Source organism: Lissotriton vulgaris, chromosome 1_2, assembly GCF_964263255.1.
Source record: "Lissotriton vulgaris chromosome 1_2, aLisVul1.2, whole genome shotgun sequence".
NCBI classification, from domain to species: Eukaryota; Metazoa; Chordata; class Amphibia; order Caudata; family Salamandridae; genus Lissotriton; species Lissotriton vulgaris.
The window spans coordinates 334,495,397-334,513,930 of NC_141686.1; the positions used below are offsets into that span (position 1 = coordinate 334,495,397).

An 18,534-nucleotide genomic window follows, 5' to 3' on the forward strand; every position below is an offset into this window, starting at 1 on the left:
CCAATTCTTCACCAGAAAGGAGACAAGCTACCGGGGACCGGTTTCTGGCATTTCAGCCGTCTTCAGCCCGGCTTGCTTGAATCCTGATGGAGCAGTGAGAAAGGGACTCATGTCTGAGTATACCCTGCCACACCTATAGTGGCCAAAAACGATTCAGAAAAGGGGGTGGTGATGAACAGAGTGTCTGAATTAAGCAGACCACTCTTACCCAGTCCAAAGATCAGGGCTTGATCAATCACCGTTATTTATCTCACTGCCCCATCCCAGCTCAGAACCTGGCTATATGCAAATCAGTCTGTCCCTGGCCCAGTGCATCATGGGAACAGGGCAGACTAAACTACCAAGCCAAATCACCACCCCCTTTTCTGAATCATTTTTGTCCACCATAAGCGTGGAAGGGTATACTCAGATGTGAGTCCCTAGCTCATTGCACCATCAGGATTCAAGCAAGCCGGGCCGAAGACGGCTGAAATGCCAGAAACCGGTCCCCGGTAGCTTGTTTCCTTCCCAGTATAAGAATTGGCTTGGTAGTTTGGTCTGCCCTGTTCCCATGATGCACTGGGCCAGGGTCAGACTAATTTGCATATAGCCAAGTTCTGAGCTGGGATGGTGCAGTGAGCTAAAAAACGGTGATGGATCAAGCCCTGATCTTTGGACTGGGTAAAAGTGGTCTGCTTAATTCAGACACTCTGTTCATCACCACCCCCTTTTCTGAATCATTTTTGTCCACCATAAGCGTGGAAGGGTATACTCAGATGTGAGTCCCTAGCTCATTGCACCATCAGGATTCAAGCAAGCCGGGCCGAAGACGGCTGAAATGCCAGAAACCGGTCCCCGGTAGCTTGTTTCCTTCCCAGTATAAGAATTGGCTTGGTAGTTTGGTCTGCCCTGTTCCCATGATGCACTGGGCCAGGGTCAGACTAATTTGCATATCCAAGTTCTGAGCTGGGATGGTGCAGTGAGCTAAAAAACAGTGATGGATCAAGCCCTGATCTTTGGACTGGGTAAGAGTGGTCTGCTTAATTCAGACACTCTGTTCATCACCACCCCCTTTTCTGAATCATTTTTGTCCACCATAAGCGTGGAAGGGTATACTCAGATGTGAGTCCCTAGCTCATTGCACCATCAGGATTCAAGCAAGCCGGGCCAAAGACGGCTGAAATGCCAGAAACCGGTCCCCGGTAGCTTGTTTCCTTCCCAGTATAAGAATTGGCTTGGTAGTTTGGTCTGCCCTGTTCCCATGATGCACTGGGCCAGGGTCAGACTAATTTGCATATAGCCAAGTTCTGAGCTGGGATGGTGCAGTGAGCTAAAAAACGGTGATGGATCAAGCCCTGATCTTTGGACTGGGTAAGAGTGGTCTGCTTAATTCAGACACTCTGTTCATCACCACCCCCTTTTCTGAATCATACTGGAGTTTAGTCATTGGTACTCTGATTTTCTGAACAAGAAAACATGTGAAAACACACTCAAAAGTTTAAATTACTCAAAAGTATAAGTTAGCCTTATGAGTCAGGCCCAAAAACGTGGGAGAATGTTAAAAATTATCTGTGTAAAAAAGGTTGCAAGTTCCCCGGATAAAAATTAACCAATATGTCCAATTAAGGAGTTGACCTTCCAGATTAGCCCCATCATTAATCATTCCACCTTACAAACAGTCAGCAGTATGTCTTTCCTTGTGCAGGCTTTCGAATTATGGAACTTTCTCGCAGAAAAGTAAGAGCCATAGCCACCATCTGAAATTTACAAGAGTGGCTAATAACTAGCTTCTTCCTATCAGACCACCCTGGACTCCCTGACAAGATATTATCTCAAAACTGGGACTCATAAATATAAGAAAAAGCCTGCTCTGCCCACAAACAGCAGCTCTGCCCAGCCGGTCAATGTACCACGAAGATCGCGTTCAATCTTATCTGCCAACAGTTCAAGCACTCGCCCGGTCCCTGTATACATGTCATAGAGTACTCTTGTTTACTACAACCATCAGCTCAAGACTGCGCGAACTCCTACACACTTCCACCACTATATTGCATAAACTCTGTGCAAAATAAAATGAGTGATAATGACCATCCGGTACCCAACATCCTCTCCAAGACCGGCTTCCCTTATTCGATTCATAAAATGAGAGTCATTTTCCACTCCTACCCAAATGTGTGTGTCCTTTGACCTTCTATAGCCTATAGGCTAGGACAGTAGGGTACCCACCATTAAGCGCCGGGATGCCCCTGGGTAACTGAGCGCGGTATACATTTTATATAATAATAATTATATAATAATAAAGGCACACCCCTGTGCTATAGGAATGAGCTGAAGGCGGTATAATGGGAGAGTGGCCCTTTAACCCTCTGCGGCGGGCTATAAGGCTATTAGAAGATTCCACCCCATGAGAATAGAATGCTCTAAATGAAAAACGTCTCTTGGAGACCCGCAGGGTTTACAACCCTCGTCCATCTTCCCTGATCCAGTTCTTTCCTGCGAGACAATGCCTAGGCAAGTGTGATTTATTGTAAAGCCCTATAGCAGATAATCACACCAACACATGCTGAATCCAAATGGACATATTTAACAAAGGGTAACATCTCCTATGACTAACAGTAAATGATGTGTCTCAAACAGCAGATCACACATGGTCTCCAGAAGAAGTTCACCCAACTGCACTCGATAAGTGGACGCAAAGTATGGGGTGGTTTCCAAGGGTCTGCAGAGTCTCCCAATGGAGCTTCTCTGAAAGAAGCCCCAGAGGCTGACAACCCTCTGGTGGATCCACCCTCCATAACTGAAGGACCAGGAGACTGGGCGAACTCACGACACATGATAGGAGTGCACTCAATCCAACTGGACAGAGTTCAGAACCCTTAATCTGCATGCTAAGAGTATCAATAAATAACGCAGCCACGTTGCGTAATAAAGCTGTTCTGATCAAACTATGCAGGAGAAGCTCTATCCAAGTCCTGAGTGTGAGGCATCTCCTACTCCACCAGGGAGGGCTCAGGATGAAATACTGGCAACACAATATCCTGACAACAGTGAAATGAATGTGGAACCTTAAACAGTCCTCGTCATCACACAATTCCAAACAGCAGAATTTCACAAAATGCCACACAATTGCATACCACATTATTAGAAATACATACACTTACATTCTGAAATACAATAATTTGGGAACAAACCACATAAATAAAATAAACATCACAATAACACAACGCATTACATACATACTATACACACACCACAAAATACCGCATCATACCACAAAAATAAACACAACACATAATTAAACTACAACCACTACACATCCCACTACACAATTCCAATAGCTCCAACTCTCGCACATACGAGATCTATTGGCACAGCCAATGCTTGTTAGAGATGTTTCCATCTGGGTTGGTGAACGTCAGCAAACTTCCCTCCATGTCTCTTTGAAAAGGCATTCCGTTTGTAGTGAGAGAAGGTTTGTGAAAGTCCTGCTCAAAGGCTTTTTGTGTGTGTGGCGGGGGTGGAGGGGGGCGGGGGGGAGGGGCGTCTCCCGCAAATATGTATCTCAGTGGGTGTTATTTTAAACTTGACAAATTTCGTGAACTCCACGTGGATAAAACAAAAATACCCCGTTCTTGAGTAAAAGAAAGCCCCTCCGTGCCTAAGTTTGCAAGAACGCCACGCCCTTTAGCAAACACTTTCTTCTTTTAATAAACACACCCTAAAGATTTGTTCTTACAGCTGCGTCTTTCCAAGGCCCTTTCTCTGCCACCCCTGTGGCCGCCCCCTTCACACACAAACCACCATGAACTGCAACCACACATCTGATACTTGCAGTGTGTGAATGCACGAGCCTTCTCAGCAGCCGGTCTGCCCGGTGCCACTGCACCCTGTGCACACACACTAACAAGAGAAGGGTGGCTGCAGAGAGCGGACCCAGCACAAACATATACACTCCTCGTCATCACACAATTCCAAACAGCAGAATGTCACTAAATGCCACACAATTGCCTACCACATTATTAGAAATACATACACTTACATTCTAAAATACAATAATTTGGGAACAAACCACATAAATAAAATAAACACCACAATTACACAACGCACTACATGCATACTATACACACACCACAAAATACCACATCATACCACAAAAATAAACACAACACATAATTAAACTACAACCACTACACATATTTACAGTTTATAACACACAATCCCACTACACAATTCCAATAGCTCCAACTCTCGCACATGCGAGAGCTATTGGCACAGCCAATGCTTGTTAGAGATGTTTCCACCTGGGTTGGTGAACGTCAGCAAACTTCCCTCCATGTCTCTTTGAAAAGGCATTCCGTTTGTAGTGAGAGAAGGTTTGTGAAAGTCCTGCTCAAAGTCTTTGTGTGTGTGTGTGTGGGGGGGGGGGGGGGGGGGGGCGTCTCCCGCAAATATGTATCTCAGTAGGTGTTATTTTTAACTTGACAAACTTCGTGAACTCCACGTGGATAAAACAAAAATCACCCCGTTCTTGAGTAAAAGAAAGTCCCTCCGTGCCTAAGTTTGCAAGAACGACACGCCCTTTAGCAAACACTTTCTTCTTTTAATAAACACACCCTAAATATTTGTTCTTGCAGCTGCGTCTTTCCAAGCCCCTTTCTCTGCCACCTCCGCCCCCTTCACACACAAACCATCATGGACTGCAAACACACATCTGATACTTGCAGTGTGTGAATGCACGAGCCTTCGCAGCAGCCGGTCTGCCCGGTGCCACTGCACCCTGTGCACACACACTAGCAAGAGAAGGGTGGCTGCAGAGAGCGGACCCAGCACAAACATGGGGGCCTCACCGCACGTGGGGCCGGGGGGCGCAGGGTGGCACCGACTGGCACGGCTGGTGCACCTTCTCCTGGGGGGTCGAGAATAGATACGTCTGCGGCTGCGCAGGTGAAGAGCTGCGTGTCATAGTGGCCCGCTCAGCGCTCCATCCTTCCAAGGTCAATACCTCAATTCTGCAATGTTAGAAGACAGGCATTAGCTGCCTACACATTCTTTGCGTTAAACACCCGGACGACCCTCCGTCTGCCCGCAGCCCTAACCACGGGCCCCCACTCCCTGTCACCGGTGGGGTGGGGGCTAGGGGTGACTCTGGACCGATGCCTGCGTCCAGCCTTAGACCTCTAAAGGGATTCCCCAATATACGGGGGGTCAGGAGACGCCCACTTACTCCCGCGGGGCGCTGGTTACACCCGTCTGACCCGGCGTCAGAATACGCTCCTTCCACTCTTTCTGGAAAATCAAATCTCTCTCAAAAGGGGGCGTGAACTCAACAAGTGTGTGCTCACACCACTGGCCCGTAGGTTTTAAATGTCACCATTTGGCACAGTATTACCCACACAGGCACTTACCGACATGTGTCTACGGCTCGATACAGACGCTTGCTTACAGAGGTGTCAGGATGGACACAGAAACTTACCTACAGAGGTGTAAGGCTGGACACAGGCACTTACCTACAGAGGTGTAAGGCTGGACACAGACACTTACCTAAAGAGGTCTAAGGCTTGACACAGACACTTACCTACAGAGGTCTCAGGATGGACACAGACACTTACCTACATAGGTCTCAGGATGGACACAGACACTTTGAGGTCTAAGCTCAACACAGACACTTACCTACAGACGTCTGAGGCTTGACCCAGACACTTACCTACAGAGGTGTAAGGCTCAACACAGGCACTTACCGACAGAGGTCCCAGGATGGACACAGGCACTTACCTACAAAGGTCTGAGGCTTGACCCAGACACTTACCTACAGAGGTCTAAGGCTCGATACAGACGCTTGCTTACAGAGGTCAAAGGCTGGACACAGACACTTACCTACAGAGGTCTAAGCTCTACACAGGCACTTACCTACAGAGGTCTAAGCTCAACAGGGGCACTTTCCTACAGAGGTCTCAGGATGGACACAGACACTTACCTACAGAGATCTGAGGCTTGACCCAGACACTTACCTACAGAGGTCTCAGGATGGGCACAGACACTTACCTACAGAGATCTGAGGCTTGACCCAGACACTTACCTACAGAGGTGTAAGGCTAGACACAGGCACTTACCTACAGAGGTCTGAGGCTTGACCCAGACACTTACCTACAGAGGTGTAAGGCTAGACACAGGCACTTACCTACAGAGGTCTGAGGCTTGACCCAGACACTTACCTACAGAGGTCTGAGGATGGACACAGACACTTACCTACAGAGGTCTCAGGATGGACACGGACACTTACCTACAGAGGTCTCAGTATAGACATAGACACTTACCTACAGAGGTGTACGGCTGGACACAGCCACTTACCTACAGAGGTCTGAGGCTTGACCCAGACACTTACCTACAGAGGTCTGAGGCTGGACACAGACACTTACCTACAGAGGCCTCAGGATGGACACAGACACTTACCTACAAAGGTCTCAGGATGGACACAGACACTTAGAAGTCTAAGCTCAACACAGGCACTTACCTACAGACGTCTGAGGCTTGACCTAGACACTTACCTACAGAGGTCTCGGGATGGACACAGACACTTACTTACAGAGGTCTCAGGATGGACACAGACACTTACCTACATAGGTGTAAGGCTGGACACAGGCACTTACCTACAGAGGTCTGAGGCTTGACCCAGACACTTACCTACAGAGGTCTGAGGCTTGACACAGACACTTACCTACAGAGGTCTAAGGATGGACACAGACACTTACCTACAGAGGTCTCAGGATGGACACAGACACTTACCTACAGAGGTCTGAGGCTTGAGCCAGACACTTACCTACAGAGGTGTCAGGATGGACACAGACAGTTACCTACAGAGGTGTAAGGCTGGACACAGGCACTTACCTACAGAGGTCTGAGGCTTGACCCAGGCACTTACCTACAGAGGTCTGAGGCTGGACACAGACACTTACCTACAGAGGTCTGAGGCTTGACCCAGACACTTACCTCCAGATGTCTCAGGATGGACACAGACACTTACCTACAGAGGTGTAAGGCTGGACACAGGCACTTACCTACAGAGGTCTGAGGCTTGACCCAGACACTTACCTACCGAGGTCTGAGGCTGGACACAGACACTTACCTACAGAGGTCTCAGGATGGACATAGATACTTACCTAGAGAGGTGTAATGCTGGACACAGGCCCAAACCTAAAGAGGTCTCAGGATGGACACGACACTTACCTACAGAGGTCTCAGGATGGACACAGGCACTCACCTACAGAGGTCTCAGGATGGACACAGACACTTACCTACATAGGTGTAAGGCTGGACACAGGCACTTACCTACAGAGGTCTGAGGCTTGACTCAGACACTTACCTACAGAGGTCTGAGGCTGGACACAGACACTTACCTACAGATGTCTCAGGATGGACACAGACACTTACCTACAGAGGTCTCAGGATGGACACAGGCACTTAGAGGTCTAAGCTCAACACAGGCACTTACCTACAGACGTCTGAGGCTTGACCCAGACACTTACCTACAGAGGTCTCAGGATGGACACAGACACTTACCTACAGAGGTCTCAGGATGGACACAGGCACTTACCTTCAGAGGTCCAATGCTCAACACAGACACTTACCTACAGAGGTCTAAGGCTCGACACAGGCACCTACCTACAGAGGTCTAAGGCTCAACACAGACACTTACCTACAGAGGTCTAAGGCTCGACACAGGCACTTACCTACAGAGGTCTAAGGCTGAACACGGGCACTTTCCTACAGAGCTCTGAGACTGGACACAGACACTTACCCACAGAGGTCTAAGGCTGGACACAGGCACATACCTACAGAGGTCTCAGGATGGACACAGACACTTACCTGCAGAGGTCTGAGGCTGGACACAGACTTACCCTAGATACCTTTCAGGCTCAACTCAGGCACCTTCCTACAGAGGTCAAAGGTTGAACACAGGCACTTTTTTACAGACATCTAAGGCTCTACACAGGCACTTACCAACAGAGGGCAAATGCTCTACACAGACACTTGCCTACAGAGATCTCAGTCTGAACACAGGCACTTATTTACAGGGGCTATAGGATACATCCCTTAGCCCATCTTGTGGGATTGATCATTATCAGAAAACACTTCTTTCACAGTATTACTTGGTGGGTTGTGTATGGTTTCCATGTTACACATTGGACTTTTTCATTTGTATTGGTGGATTGGCCAAGTCCTTACTCCAGGGGTTTAGTAAGCTGACCCTACTTGCTGAATATCAAATTGGTACCCTCCACACCTGCTTTTCCTACTTGTCAGCTGATGCCAACAGTTGCACCACTACACATGAGACGTGGGTCTCCCTAGGACCAGACGCCCTATGAGAGGGGAGAGTCCCAAAAATCACATTGAAGTTCCTCTACAATCCACCTCCTTTATATCCTTGTTTCTACCAACCTTCGCTGCGTGCTCCACAACTGCAGATCAGCTGTACAACGCGAGATTGCGGACTCAATTCATGACTTGAGCCTGAACATCGAGATCTCAACAGAATCCTGGCTCAATGATACCTCTCAATCGATGTAAGATTTTCTGGTTCCTCCGAATTATAGTATCATACTCTACAACGAGGAAGAAAAAACGGGCAACAGAGTAACTGTGGTCCTCAAAGAACTATTCCCTGCAAATGAGCAGGATCAGAAGTTTGCCTTGCTCTCCGGTGCATCAATACAGACATTAAAGCCTCAACGCCAAACCTAACAAACTCAACATGATCTACCATGATCCCGGCACCAAAAAAACGTTAAGTGAATATTGCATTTACTTTATCACTGTCACCTCCTTCCTCACGGGTGAATTTATTCAATATTCTCTGAAACTCACACATATTAAAGTGGCTAGTCCTGACCTGATAATTGATGGGTAAGATCTCATACACCCCTCAGACTTTAATCCTGTGGACTCATCTTATCACAATCAAATTCCATTTGACTGTCTATCTCCAAATCAATAACCCATTGACAACCTAGAAGATGTAAAAGCTGTGACACTAGAGACTTCCTTACCTCACAGACTTACCGGTCCTAATATATAGCAGGACATAAATCCTGCAACCAGTCTTTTAAACAAGACACTTACTGCAATCATGGATGACGTAGCACTCCTCAAAGAGAAGCGAGCCCGGACCGAGCAGAAACGTGTAGTATATGGGTGGCCGTTATGGAGAAAGGCAACATCTCTAACTTATTGAGCGCTCTTGGTGGCAAAATCAGTCTAGGAGAAATCTTGAACTCCCCCACAGGTCAAGCTTCACCAAAACATGTCTTTAAGGCCAAATCACTGTCGTTAGGTCCCAAGCTGGTATTTCCAAAAGTAGATTCAAGAGCTTTTTGAGGTTGTCAAGGTGTTGAATAAGCCCAGAGTGTTCCTGGTAATACTGGATCCTGACATGAAGAGTCAAGGCTTTGCCCACTTTTTCGACGCCAAGATCAAACATATTGACGCTTTGAGGGTCATGACGCCCAAACGTCTTGAGGACAAATCATCAGTAAATCGCCCAACAACTGGTCAATTTTCAGGGACCTCTCCTAGCCTGAGCACAGTCATCTTATCTCCAAACTCAAGCCTTCTGTTCACTCCCCTAGATCCCTTCCCGCACACATGGCCAAAGAGATGCAAAACGTTCTCATGCCCCACGGGGCCAATCTCATTCCTTATTCTCTACCCCAGGGGTTATTACCCGATTGCTTGAAAATAGGTTAACTCTTCCCACTATTAATGATCTACTTGTGACCCAAAACCATTGCTTACCTTAGCGCCTCCTTCCGAGCCAAAACCTTTCAAAGGTGTCAATGTGCAATTGATCCAATTGTTTGAAGAGTGTTATGTGCTGGATTGCGGCCCTAACATAGGTGCGCCGTTTCAGGGGCACAAAACCTTCGTGCCTCAAAGACAGGCAGGCAGGCCCTTTCACCTACATTAGCCCTCCCTTCACAATACCCAGCAACCGAGGCTGTCCCTTATCTGACGTGTGCTCTGGGTGCAGAAGACGGTCCATCCTAAATATGTCATCTCCATGTCCAACAGTGACTAACCTATGTCACAACGAGTTCTTAGAACAGACCCTTAAGCTCTTGGGATTTTCCCTAGCACAGGAATATTGATTTCTCCAAGAACTCATTAAATATGCATGAACCACTATTCCCTAAGGGTTCATTCCTGACATCTTCCTCTGAACGATTTTACGTCAATACTAACATTCCAAGGTACCTATCAGGTATAAATATACCTCCCTTTGCCCAAGCAAACCAGAGGAGACAGAGACTTCCATGCCGACACTCTGACCTGAGATGCTGCAATCTGCGTCACGCCACAGCTCCAGCTGGCAGAGGTCCATCACCCATCCTTTGATGTCCAGCTCGAGATCAGGATGAAGTCTCACTAAAGTAATGGGGTTAGACTAAATCCTGGGGGATTCTATGCTCTCTAAGACCTACACACATGCTAGGAACACTTAGGTACATCTAGTTAGGCATCATAGGGGGATAGGCTTATCTGAACTCATTCTGTATTTCATGTATGTGTTCATTACTTTTGCTAAATGGTAGAATTATACAATACCTTTTTATTTAACTGCACTGCTGGCCGTATTTCTCTGCTACTTGTCTAACAGTTGTCGCAGCACATATAACCAGCACTAGAATAACAACCGTGCAATACATTTTATTGTAAACACATCCGACTGTTTCTTCTATGTTCATCTCTGAGATGAGTGACTGAATGAAACGTAGTATATTGTTTCCACGCTCCTGAGGGATGTGGGTTTTATGTTATGTGGTTGCCAGAATCCATTCCCTTCTTGTCTTCAAGAAGTTTCTAGTGGCCTCTGAGCCAGCTGGTACACAGTAATTAAGTTTAATATAGGCGATAGGGGCATACAGATCTCAGTCCTATGCCAAGCCTATAGTGTATGTTATTCCAATGCGCGGAGCCTATCAGGGAAATAGGAAATACACTCTAAGAGAATCGTCTGCTCTACAAGTTCCAGTCTGGGCTCAGAGCTGGTCGGAGTACAGGGGCCATTCTGCAAATGTTGATGGTGCTCTCAGAATCTTGGAAAGTGTTGACTCATGCCTTCTGATTCTCCTTGATCTCTTACTAGCTGTTTGACACCATCAATTCTTAAATCCTCACCCATACTCTAAACTTTTACATAGGTTTTGGGGAAACAGTACTAAATGGTTCTCATCTTTAATAGAGAATCGTATGCACGTGGTGAAGAGTGAGCCTGCAGCTGTTCATCAGGGCATGCAACAAGGATCTGTGCCAGCTCCCTCTCTGTTCAATCCCTACCTTCAACCACTAGGAGCTCTCTCAAAGTACTCTGGTTTACCCTACCACCAATATGCTAGCGATACCCAACTGTACTTGAAAGATTCATCCTTCACCGACACATCTCTTACAGCAAAAACTCTCTTGCAGGATTAAACTCCTCCTTCCTGAGCAAGACCTTAAAGGAGACATCCAAGCGCGGATCCTTTCCAGGCTTGACTATGGGAAAGCCACTCTTCCCGGCATCCCTAACACTCATCTAGCCCCCTTAAAATCTGTTCTGAGTGCTGCTGCTTGCCTGGCCTCAGGATCTGGTTGCATCTACCACATCTTCCCTGCCCTGTCATCTCGAGGCTGGCTACCTAACAAAGGCAGATCCATTGGCTTCCTAACATAGGCAGATCCATGTGGCTTCCTAACCATGGCAGATCCATGCAGCTTCCTAACCATGGCAAATCCATGCGACTTCCTAACAAATGCAGATCCATGCGACTTCCTAACAAAGGCAGATCCATGCTTCTTCCTAACCATGGCAGATCCATGCAGCTTCCTAACAAATGCAGATCCATGCAGCTTCCTAACCATGGCAGATCCATGCAGCTTCCTAACAAATGCAGATCCATGCGGCTTCCTAACCATGGCAGATCCATGCAGCCTCCTAACAAAGGCAGATCCATGCGACTTCCTAACCATGGCAGATCCATGCAGCTTCCTAACAAATGCAGATCTATGCAGCTTCCTAACCATGGCAGATCCATGCAGCCTCCTAACAAAGGCAGATCCATTGGCTTCCTAGCAAAGGCAGATCCATGCGGCTTCCTAACCATGGCAGATCCATGCAGCTTCCTAACAAATGCAGATCCATGCGACTTCCTAACAAAGGCAGATCCATGACACATCTTAACAAAGGCAGATCCATGCGGCTTCCTAACCATGGCAGATCCATTCGGCTTCCTAACCATGGCAGATCCATGCAGCCTCCTAACAAAGGCAGATCCATTGGCTTCCTAACAAAGGCAGATCCATGCGTCTTCCTAACCATGGCAGATCCATGCAGCCTCCTAACAAAGGCAGATCCATGCGACTTCCTAACCATGGCAGATCCATGCAGCTTCCTAACAAATGCAGATCCATGCGACTTCCTAACAAAGGCAGATCCACGCATCTTCCTAACCATGGCAGATCCATGCAGCCTTCTAACAAAGGCAGATCCATGCGTCTTCCTAACCATGGCAGATCCATGCAGCCTTCTAACAAAGGCAGATCCATGCGACTTCCTAACCATGGCAGATCCATGCAGCTTCCTAACAAATGCAGATCCATGCGGCTTCCTAACCATGGCAGATCCATGCAGCCTCCTAACAAAGGCAGATCCATGCGACTTCCTAACCATGGCAGATCCATGCAGCTTCCTAACAAATGCAGATCTATGCAGCTTCCTAACCATGGCAGATCCATGCAGCCTCCTTACAAAGGCATATCCATTGGCTTCCTAACAAAGGCAGATCCATGCGGCTTCCTAACCATGGCAGATCCATGCAGCTTCCTAACAAATGCAGATCCATGCGACTTCCTAACAAAGGCAGATCCATGACACATCTTAACAAAGGCAGACCCATGCGGCTTCCTAACAAAGGCAGATCCATGCGGCTTCCTAACAAATGCAGATCCATGCGGCTTCCTAACAAATGCAGATCCATGCGGCTTCCTAACAAATGCAGATCCATGCGGCTTCCTAACAAATGCAGATCCATGCGGCTTCCTAACAAATGCAGGTTCTTGTACAAACTGTCCTGCATTCTTCATAAGATTTTACACGCCAACCCATCTCATTACTTTGCCAACAAATTGAAGCTCTGGGATTGCACCTGTTCACTTCAGAACACTGACCTTCGCCTTGAAGTCCCCAAATTTGACAAAATGGCCACGCTAAATAATTCCCTCTCAGGCTGTGACCCTAACATTTGTAACTCCTTTGCACCCCTTATATCCAGACCATTTCCTCAAATCCAGGTTTCAAGAAACTACTGAGAGAAACACTCCTGACTTAATTGTTCACAATCACCTCTGCGGCCAAGAAGGGCTGAAGTTTCATTTGATTAAATGTGCAGAACATTGTTTGAAACTGGCTGCATTTCTTTGCACCTGCCTATATTCTCTCCTTTTACAGACACCTTATGATCTGTATTTTATCAGTCTTTGCAGTTCTTCAGAGTCTTTCCCTCTCTGTTTGTTATCATTCCCTTGTTTTGATGTATTTTATTTTTCTTTGTATACTGAGTGCTGCTGCTTGCCTGGCCTCAGGATCTGGTTGCATCTACCACATCTTCCCTGCCCTGTCATCTCGAGGCTGGCTACCTAACAAAGGCAGATCCATTGGCTTCCTAACATAGGCAGATCCATGTGGCTTCCTAACCATGGCAGATCCATGCAGCTTCCTAACCATGGCAGATCCATGCGACTTCCTAACAAATGCAGATCCATGCGACTTCCTAACAAAGGCAGATCCATGCTTCTTCCTAACCATGGCAGATCCATGCAGCTTCCTAACAAATGCAGATCCATGCAGCTTCCTAACCATGGCAGATCCATGCAGCCTCCTAACAAAGGCAGATCCATGCGACTTCCTAACCATGGCAGATCCATGCAGCTTCCTAACGAATGCAGATCTATGCAGCTTCCTAACCATGGCAGATCCATGCAGCCTCCTAACAAAGGCAGATCCATTGGCTTCCTAGCAAAGGCAGATCCATGCGGCTTCCTAACCATGGCAGATCCATGCAGCTTCCTAACAAATGCAGATCCATGCGACTTCCTAACAAAGGCAGATCCATGACACATCTTAACAAAGGCAGATCCATGCGGCTTCCTAACCATGGCAGATCCATTCGGCTTCCTAACCATGGCAGATCCATGCAGCCTCCTAACAAAGGCAGATCCATTGGCTTCCTAACAAAGGCAGATCCATGTGGCGTCCCAACCATGGCAGATCCATGTGACTTCCTAACAAAGACAGATCCATGCGTCTTCCTAACCATGGCAGATCCATGCAGCCTCCTAACAAAGGCAGATCCATGCGACTTCCTAACCATGGCAGATCCATGCAGCTTCCTAACAAATGCAGATCCATGCGGCTTCCTAACCATGGCAGATCCATGCAGCCTCCTAACAAAGGCAGATCCATGCGACTTCCTAACCATGGCAGATCCATGCAGCTTCCTAACAAATGCAGATCTATGCAGCTTCCTAACCATGGCAGATCCATGCAGCCTCCTTACAAAGGCATATCCATTGGCTTCCTAACAAAGGCAGATCCATGCGGCTTCCTAACCATGGCAGATCCATGCAGCTTCCTAACAAATGCAGATCCATGCGACTTCCTAACAAAGGCAGATCCATGACACATCTTAACAAAGGCAGACCCATGCGGCTTCCTAACAAAGGCAGATCAATGCGGCTTCCTAACAAATGCAGATCCATGCGGCTTCCTAACAAATGCAGATCCATGCGGCTTCCTAACAAATGCAGATCCATGCGGCTTCCTAACAAATGCAGGTTCTTGTACAAACTGCCCTGCATTCTTCATAAGATTTTACACGCCAACCCATCTCATTACTTTGCCAACAAATTGAAGCTCTGGGATTGCACCTGTTCACTTCAGAACACTGACCTTCGCCTTGAAGTCCCCAAATTTGACAAAATGGCCACGCTAAATAATTCCCTCTCAGGCTGTGACCCTAACATTTGTAACTCCTTTGCACCCCTTATATCCAGACCATTTCCTCAAATCCAGGTTTCAAGAAACTACTGAGAGAAAAACTCCTGACTTAATTGTTCAAGTCAAGTCAAGTCAAGTCAAAGGTTTTATATAGCGCACTACATACCCAGAGGGTCTCAAGGCGCTTAGGAGGGGTGGGGAATTACTTGTCAAATATCCACGTTTTAAGTTGCTTTCTGAATGCTAGGTGGTTCTGGGTAAGGCGAAGGTAAGTGGGAAGTGAGTTCCAGGTTTTAGCTGCCAGGTAGGAGAAGGATCTACCTCCCATGGTGGTCTTGTTGATGCGAGGTACAGTGGCAAGGGCTTGGTTGGAAGATCGAAGCTGGCGGGAGGGGGTGTAGAAGGACAGTCGTGTGTTGAGGCATTCTGGTCCGATTTCGTAGAGTGCTTTGTGTGCGTGGGTTAGGAGCCGGAAAGTGATCCTCTTATTGACGGGAAGCCAGTGGAGGTTTTTCAGGTGACCAGAGATATGTTCTTTACGCGGGATGTCTAATATGAGCCTGGCTGAGGCGTTTTGGATTCGTTGGAGATTTTTCTGGAGTTTAGCGGTAGTCCCGGCGTAGAGGGTGTTTCCATAGTCCAGTCGGCTCGTGACCAGAGCGTGGGTGACCGTTTTCCTAGTTTCGGTGGGGATCCAACGAAATGTTTTTTTGAGCATGCGAAGAATGTTGAAGCAGGATGAGGAGACGGCGTTGACTTGTCTGTTCATTGAAAGTGAGGAATCCAGGATGACGCCCAGGTTCCGTGCGTGGTCTGTCGGGATGGGTGCTTTTCCAAGGGCTTCTGGCCACCAGGAGTCGTCCCATGTGGAGGGGGAGGTACCTAAGTTGAGGACTTCTGTTTTATCAGAGTTCAGTTTCAGACGGCTGTGTTTCATCCATTCGGCTACTTCTTTCATTCCTTCGTGTAGGTTAGTTTTGGCGGTGCTAGGGTCATTGGTGAGTGATAGGATCAGTTGAGTGTCATCCGCGTAGGAGATGATGTTGAGGTTGTGTTGGCGGGCGATGGCCGCGAGGGGGCTCATGTATACGTTGAAAAGGATGGGGCTGAGTGAAGATCCTTGTGGTACGCCGCAGATGACTTCAGTGGCCTCTGACTTGAATGGTGGGAGGCGGACTTTCTGGGTTCTTCCGGTGAGGAACGAGGTGATCCATTCCAGTGCTTTTCCTTGGATTCCGATGTTTCTGAGGCGCTGTAGAAGGGTGCTATGGCAGACTGTGTCAAAGGCTGCAGAGAGGTCGAGGAGGATGAGGGCGACTGTGTCTCCATTGTCCAGTAGAGTTCGAATGTCGTCTGTTGCTGCGATGAGGGCGATCTCAGTGCTGTGTTTTGCTCGGAAGCCAGACTGTGAGGAGTCGAGGGATTTGTTGGCTTCGAGGAAGGCGGCGAGCTGGTTGTTGACAGCTTTCTCGATGACTTTGGCCGGGAATGGAAGGAGCGAGATGGGGCGGTAATTTTTGAGTTCGGTGGGGTCCGCTGTGGGTTTTTTCAGAAGGGCGCTGAGTTCAGCGTGTTTCCAGCTTTCCGGGAAGGTGGCGGATTTGAAGGAGCAGTTGATGACGTCTCGGAGGTGCGGTGCTATGATGGAGTCTGCTTTGTTGAAGATGTGGTGAGGGCATGGGTCTGTGGGGGATCCTGAGTGGATGGAGTTCATCAGGCGGATGGTGTCCTCGGTGGAGATTGTGTTCCAGTCATTAAGGATGTTTGAGGGGGGTGAAGGTCCAGCAGATGGTTGGGTGGGTTGGTCTCCGGGTTGGTTGTCGAAGCTGTTGTGGATGTCTGCAATTTTGTTGTGGAAAAATGAGGCTAGGGAGTCGCAGAGGGCTTGAGAGGGGGTGATGTCGTTAGAGTTGGCCGAGGGATTGGTAAATTCCTTGACGATGTTGAAAAGTTCCTTGCTGTTGTGGGCGTTGTTATCTAGTCGTTCCTTGAAGGCGGTTTTCTTGGCCTTTCGGATCAGTTGATGGTGTATGCGGGTGGCATTTTTGAAGGCGTCCTTGGTGCTGGTGGTTGGGTCTTTTTTCCAGGCCTTCTCAAGGGAGCGGCAGAGTTTCTTGGATTTCTTAAGATCATCGTTGAACCATGAGGCCTTCTTGCTGCCAAGTTTGCCTCTGCGGCCAAGAAGGGCTGAAGTTTCATTTGATTAATTGTGCAGAACATTGTTTGAAACTGGCTGCATTTCTTTGCACCTGCCTATATTCTCTCCTTTTACAGACACCTTATGATCTGTATTTTATCAGTCTTTGCAGTTCTTCAGAGTCTTTCCCTCTCTGTTTGTTATCATTCCCTTGTTTTGATTTATTTTATTTTTCTTTGTATACTTTAGCCAGAGTTGTTTTAAGGAATGTGCAAACTGGGCAATATCCTGTGGCCACCACCCTCTAAGGGGTCTCTAGGAAGTGAGTTTCCGCTTCTTTTCTCTGTTTGACCTCTGTCTATCCTATTTCTCTAGCTAAACCCCTCTCTCTCTCCCTACCTCTACCTTTGTTTCGGTCTCTCTACCTTCTATCATTTTGTGTATATTTGGGGTCCTGAGCAAGATATATTTAAGCTTTTTTATGTGACCCCTGTTGAAGTTTAACTTACAACTTATTATTGTTTGGCTTCATTCAGGCATGAATTTAGCAGGAAATGGGTATTAAAATTCTAATTTTTTATGAACAGGAGCTGCAGGCTGGACAAACGCACTCACCTGGAGGTGCCTTAGGCCGAACGCGTGCGCTCTCCTGGAGGGGCTGCAGGTTCGGCATGGGCAGTCAACTGGATGGCCTGCAGGCTGGATGTGTGCACTCACCTGGAGGGCTGCAGGCTGAACACGTGCTTTTACCAGGAGAGGCTGAATGGTGGGCACATGTACTTACTTGGGGATGCTGCAGCCTGGACACTTGAACTCTTCTGTAGGGGCTGCAGGTTGCAGGCTGGACAAGTGCAATCACATTCAGAGGCTTTAGACCGGATACCTGCTCTCACCTGGAGAGGCTGCAGGCTGGACACGTGCTCTCAACTCACCTAGAGAGGCCGGAGGCTGGACACGTGCACTCACCTGGAGAGGATGCAGGCGGGACATATCCACTCACCTGTTGACCAAAGACGTGCACTCAGCCATAGGCCAGGCAGCTGTACTCACCTGTAGGGACTGAAGGCCTGATAAGTGGGCTAAACTCACCTGGAGTGGCTGCAGGCTGGACAAGTGCGCTCACCTGGGGAAGCAGCTGGACACCTGCACTCACCTGGAGGGGATCTAGGCTGGACTCATACACTCACCTGCAGGCTACACATGTGCACTCAACTCAACTGGAGGAACAGGCTACAGGCTAGAGATGTGCACTCACCTCACCTAGAGAGGCTAGAGGCTGGACACGTGCACTCACCTGGTGGAACTGCAGGCAGGACACATGCACTCAACTGGTGGGGCTTCAGGTCACTGGACACGTGCACTAAGAAGGAGGGGTCGTAGGCTGGAC

At 48.0% G+C, this 18,534-nt stretch overlaps 1 protein-coding gene across 1 annotated transcript in view; it reads right to left on the bottom strand.

Annotated features, from left to right (window-relative positions):
• The window catches only part of LOC147736687 (arylsulfatase A-like), a 113,230-nt gene that overhangs the window by 93,631 nt on the left and 1,065 nt on the right, over nucleotides 1-18,534 (bottom strand). The window lies entirely within an intron of this gene.